Source organism: Gopherus evgoodei, unplaced genomic scaffold (genome assembly GCF_007399415.2).
Source record: "Gopherus evgoodei ecotype Sinaloan lineage unplaced genomic scaffold, rGopEvg1_v1.p scaffold_95_arrow_ctg1, whole genome shotgun sequence".
Taxonomy (NCBI): Eukaryota; Metazoa; Chordata; order Testudines; family Testudinidae; genus Gopherus; species Gopherus evgoodei.
In genome coordinates, this window is record NW_022060116.1 from 14483 (window position 1) to 20578 (window position 6096).

Sequence of the window (6096 nt, forward strand, 5' to 3'; positions counted from 1 at the left end):
CCAGTATCACAAGACCATGCTTTGGTTTGTAAACCTCAGCGAGTCACCAACACATGCTGATGAATAAAGAAAAATGGGTTTTTAAATCAAAACAAAACACAACCCCAGCTCCTCCCCTGGTGCAAATCTGCTCTGATCCACTGGCTTCACTGCAGCTACACTAAGTTAAGCCAGAGGAGGATCTGCATCTAGATTCACTTCTGAAAGCGAGACTGTTGCAATTCCCATGCTAGAAGAGACAAATGGCCCATCTAATGCAGTATGTTATCTTAATGAGTATCACTCACCGTCTGCTTCAGAAGAAAGCAGAAAAAGAATTAATGATCACTTTATGGAGGAAACGTACGGAATTTCTTCCTGAACCCTAAATCAAAAATTGGGGGTGAGATTTTTTGGAAATCCCTAAGGGATTTGAATGCCCAAGTTCCAACTAAAATCATCAGGCTGTAGTGTGCCAAATATTGTACATGTCTTGCTCTGAAAATCCAGGCCTTAACTTATAAACCACGAAAAAACCAATGTCTGCAACTCAATAAGAGAAAAAAAAATTAAAAACCCAAACCTTTCTCATGTTTAAGAATCACAGAGTGTCTGTGCAAGATTCAGTCCTAAGTTAAAAGGATCACTAGCACATAGCCTCAATGGTTATGGAGAGAGCAACTTGAATAGGCTTCTCTAGTACACACAGTAGAATAAATTAAATAGATTATAAGACCCGTGAGTCCTTAATTTTTTCAGACAGTTTTTTCGGCTGCTGGAGGACTTGAGAGATCCTTTGTTACTGAAGGCCCAATGAGTTAAAAATCAAACTTTGAGTAACTCCTTCAACTGATGTGAGTTTTTCCCTTTGTCTTTGTTGCTGGCATATAACTGCCTGAGGCCAAGCAACAGCGGGCGGGTGGGGGGGGTGCGTCCGTCACTTGGTGTGCTGCGCCAATAAACACACCAGGGTGGAGAAGCAAACCAAGCTCAAATAAGGTGCAAGGGAGAAAATCTCAAATCCTGCCCCCCTAAAAAAAGCAGTTTCTTCCTTTTATATCACAGTTGTTTACTACAAAACTTTCTTGCTGACTAGCTGATTTCTCACTCCCCCCTCCTTTCCCATCCAGCTGCAGTATCTTTTCTCATTCAATCTTTTGTCTTCCCCCTTCCTCCCCGCTCTCCACTGCTGAGACATGTATACAGTATCTTAAAACAGCCTTGAGCGTGCTTTAGCCTAGCTTTAACGTATTACAGCAGAGAACTGACTGTTACAACCGAAAACTAACTGCTAACACTACATTTTACAGCTCTTAACATATTAGGTTACACTAGGTTACACAAAGTGTTTAACATGGAGGAACATTGGTTCATTGAAGCCTCCAGCAGGAGGGCTTCATTGACACTTGTGGTTTACCACCCCCCCGAGTTACCTAGATTTATGCCTAGTGACACCAACATCTTTTTGAGGATCATTTTCTTGCTAACTCCACACGATGTGAGGGGCACAATACACCCTTCAGCTCCCTTTCCTCTGAAAACATTACGGGCCAGCGACATTCCTGGGATCATTCTACTGACTTCACTGATGCTGCAGTGGGATATTCAGAAGCCTTGAATGGGAACTGTCCAATGCAGTTCAGGAGCAGTGGTGAGCATGGGTGAGTAATCACTATGACTAGGTTTTATTACTGACTCTGTGAGTTGCAACCTGTGTAACCTTCACCTCAGTGTGCTTGTTCACCTCCACATAAACCAGATCTCATAGTGATATTATGCTCAATGATCACAGGCTTCCTCAAATCAAAGGACTTCAAAGCACTGCAGGCTCATTAAAGTTGTATGTGCACACAAGGTTCTATTATTTTAATAGCAGATTTTTTTTGTGGGATTAGATGCTCCCAAATTATGGATTAAGATTCAAGAGTTCTCACAACAATTTTTTTGGTGACCTTTCAGAAACCCGTCTCTCTATCCCTGCCTCCCAGAGCTCTTCACTGAGAGCCTGTCCTGCGGAGGGTGGGTTGGGAACTCACCAGCTGACTGCAGGGTCCCGGGCTCCCTCTTTCCTGAGGCTGACGTAGCTGTAAAAAAATCCGCTGGTGGCCTCATTAGAGAAACGCTGGATTAAATGAACCTTACAGATCCATGTTAAGGTTTCTGATGTCATGCCAATAGTCAGTCGATGATTCCCAGGCTCCGAATTTGGGAGTGTTTGATTTTCATTCAGTAAAGCTTTGAATTTCCCTTTCTTTAGTAAACATTCCTTTACAAAGCTCAAGAGGCATATACCGAACCAGTGGACATGAGTAGAGTTCCCCAGACTTCAATGGCGTTCTGTGCCTTACAGCTGAGGGAAAGAATTTCATGCTGTTCGGGTTAGAGGAAATCCTGGTGGGGTTGTATTTTCCAATTTAAAAATTATTCTAATTCTGGCTGAAAAGCTTTGTGTGAGAGACGGTTCTTACAGGATGCACTAGGTTGGTCAGACTTCCAATTAATCCAGTCTCATCCCACAGCTCTCTGATCGTTTGAAGAAGGAATCCTTAACTGTCAGTGCTGTGCCTCTTCCTTTGCTTTATTAGCTGATGTCTCTCACAAGACCCACTTCTCTTGGCTGCTCATGGGTGGAGATGCAGTACCTGATGCTTCCCATTGGTTTCACTATATGTTGGATCTGAGCAGCAGGGGATAGAGTAGCCGTGTATGCAGGGAGAGAAACATTCCCAACAAAGTGTCTCTCCGCCAGGCTAGATAAAGTGCATTCCTTCAAGCTGATGGAACTGTTCCCTTTTACACTGGTTCAATATCTACCTTTAAACTTCAATATATATAGAAAAGGTATATGCAAAGGGACATGGAGGGAAAATCAAAAAGCCCTATTTCAAAGGCTGGGAATCACAAACTGAGCACTGCAGTGACATTTTACAGACAAAGTCTTCAGTGTTGGAATATCTAATCCTTGTAAAATGTTATTACTACTTTAGTAGTTCATCTCTTTGGCAGTAAAACACTTGATGGGTGTTTGAGAAGCACTTTGAAATGCTTAGACTGGAGGAAGCCTCAGACAATCCACCCTGAAAGTAATAAATATACCTGTTTGCCATGGAGGTAAAGGGAGGCACATTCAGGTGAAAGTCAGACAGGGATCAATTGGCAGAATCAGAAATAAACTCCAGTAGTTGGGATCACTCATGCCAAACACTAACCTGTATCACCTGAACCGTACTTGGACGCTTCCAGATACATCACTAACCTGAGAGTAACTCTTAGAGAGGCTCATTTTGGCATTTTTTAAATTTTGTTTTGATGATTTTGGGGTGAACTTTGGGTGAAACATCTTCTCCTCTAAGTGTGAACAATGATCAACCATTGAGAATCTTGCAATGCACTTTTACACCCTCTATTTGTAGTTGTTTCCATAACGTTATAAACCTCTATCAGCACATGTGCCCCCATCCCCAGCTCCAGTGTCAGCTGCACCCGAGGAGTCCACTCTGCTATCCTGAGGGAAAGAGCTGAGAATTGCTCCTGGGAAGGACATGACAGTGGCGATTGGATCAGCACTGTAGAGTCAGCGCACTGCCTTATGTCTGGCTTGTTACAGCTGTTGTGTACGGTGTGTGGAATGTCATTGCACGTGTTTCTGAAGCAAGAAGATCTTGAAAGAAAGCAAGAAAGAAAGATTGAGGGACCTAACGAGCTCTTTTGAATCCTTGTTACTCTCTTTGTCCCAAAAATTATCCTGTCGTTAAGAGGTAGAGGGAGCTAGAGGCAGGGTACCTAAGTGAAGAAAGGCTGGGGCAAGGCAGAGGAGCTGGGGATATATAAATTTATACTTCTTAGAGACAGGACATTCCACACACCGTGCACAACAGCTGTAACAAGCCAGGAGCAATTCTCAGCTCTTTCCCTCAGGAAAGCAGAGTGGAATCCTCAGGTGCAGCTGACACTGGAGGTGGTGATGGGGTCATATGTGCTGATAGAGGTTTATAACATTATGGAGGATTATATTGTAACCGGTGTCCTAGTGGCTATGGGAGATTATACAGTTATGGAGCCAATACGGTTAGGACGGGCTCCATGGTCACAAGGGCCCATATGGTTTTTGGGGAAAACAGGGCTGGGGGGATTGTGATGGGGTCATCGGGACCTAAATGGAAATTGTAAACCACATTGCGCCCACCAGGCATCTCCATGGGAACAGGAAGAAGCAGGAAATGAACGGTAAGATACAGATTCACCTCTGATCCCATAGGCCTGGCTTTGAACAGTGTTGAGTGCACCAAACTCCATGTGAAATAATGAGAGAGCTGCTTTTCATCAGCACCTCTGCAAACATTCCTCATGTTTGCCATGTTACCCTTGATTGGTTTCGTCTAATGCCTTCCTGGTTATGGGTTTCCTCTGTTATCACCACACTGGCCCTGATTCTCAACTACACAATAGGTATTACACCATGTTGTAAAATGCAAATAAGGCAGGGGCCATAAGGTGGATGTTACCTACATCTACCTTGACTTGAGTGCCTCTTTCCCATGCCAGAGCACTGTCAAAAGGCTTTAGTGTCAATGAGAATTCAACCAGGTGATCTCCTCTCCATGGATATGGACTGTTTCTTTCTGCCTGTTAACTTTCTAAAGCAGCTGCATAAAGTTAATGCAAAGGAGGTGTCAAGCAGACACACTGACTTTTGTTTTTGCCACTGAGTTCTTTTGAAGAGTTGCGTGTGTTTGGGGGAACTGAATGGGAAGAGGAAGGGGAAGGGGAAGCGGAAGGGGGGCCAGGAACCACTCTGGGCCAGGTCTACTTTTTATGTGGGCCTGACTCCCCGCCCCTCCTCTTACCCATGAGACTCTATCCTCGTCTGGGCCAGAAGCAGGAGCAGGGTCAGAGTAAGAAGCACACAGGCAACTGTGGGGAACCTTGAGCCTGCCATCTGCCATGGATGGGGTGCAGGATCAGGGGCTGCAGGCTGGGGTCTGCTCTCGAGCCCCCCCAACTGCGGCAGCTGGGGGGATGGGCTCCCTGTTCTGGCTCCAGCATTGGTTTGGCCAGGGGTCGGGGCTTTGGGGAATAGGAGGGGCAGGAGTGGAACCACATTGGGGGTGGGTCCTCATGGCCCTCCCACTATGAGGTAGAGTCTGTCACCGTTGACCTACATTGAAGTATGTGATCTTGTGGCCACTTTTCTTTTCCTTATGAAAACCTGCAAAGATTCTCATAGACTCTTAACACAAATCATATGATTGATCTTCTTGAAACTAAAGGGAATGTAAATGAAGGGAAAATCTGTCCCTAAGTCTTTGCAGAAAAAGACTTTACCTACCAGGGCTTTGAAAGTGCCAGCGACACAAGGAGGAATTTCGTCCAACACGATTGTTTAAGCAAGGAGGGAGGAACAAGGAGAACCAGAAGACTGATATTATGATGCAGTAGAGTTTTTAATGCAAATGAAATTGGTAGTACACAGTTTCAGGAAGAAATACTACAGAGCAGAAAGAATGTATTTCCAGTGTTTCAAGAAGAGTTGCGACCCATCACACACCTCAGTGGGGCTTATTTCAGACACGAAGATCTGTTTGCTTTGTTGCAGCTGCAGAGGTTGACAAAGAAGTCCCCTTTGTAACCATTATAAGTTCTTTGTTTTATTCCAGTTGGTGGGCAATGAGACGAAGCAAAATAAAAGCAGAGACTAGGCAGCTTCTCCATTAGACATCTGGCCAGAGCAAAGATCAAAGTGAGCCCCTAGAGGTACGTACCGATGGAAAGGTAGAAAATGTGGTGCCTAAATGGGACTTAAAGTGATACTAAACATAAACGGTGCCTATTTGAAGGCTGCTGGTCCTTCACCTTGCGGGGTCAGTGTAAACAGCCTGCATGTAATTCAGAATGAGTCCACATGTGAAAGCGAGAATCAGCACGCGGGTGGGAAAGCCTTGGCAGAAAGAGTCCTAAAGCGTAACATTAGAAATGCAGCATGGCTGTCAGACCAAGGTGCTGAGCACAGACAGCTCCCACTGAGTTCAACTGGAGCCCTGTTTGCCCAGCACTTCTGAAAGCCATGCCCATAAGCTCAGGGGTGAATCTGTATCTTGCTGTTCATTTCCTGGTTCT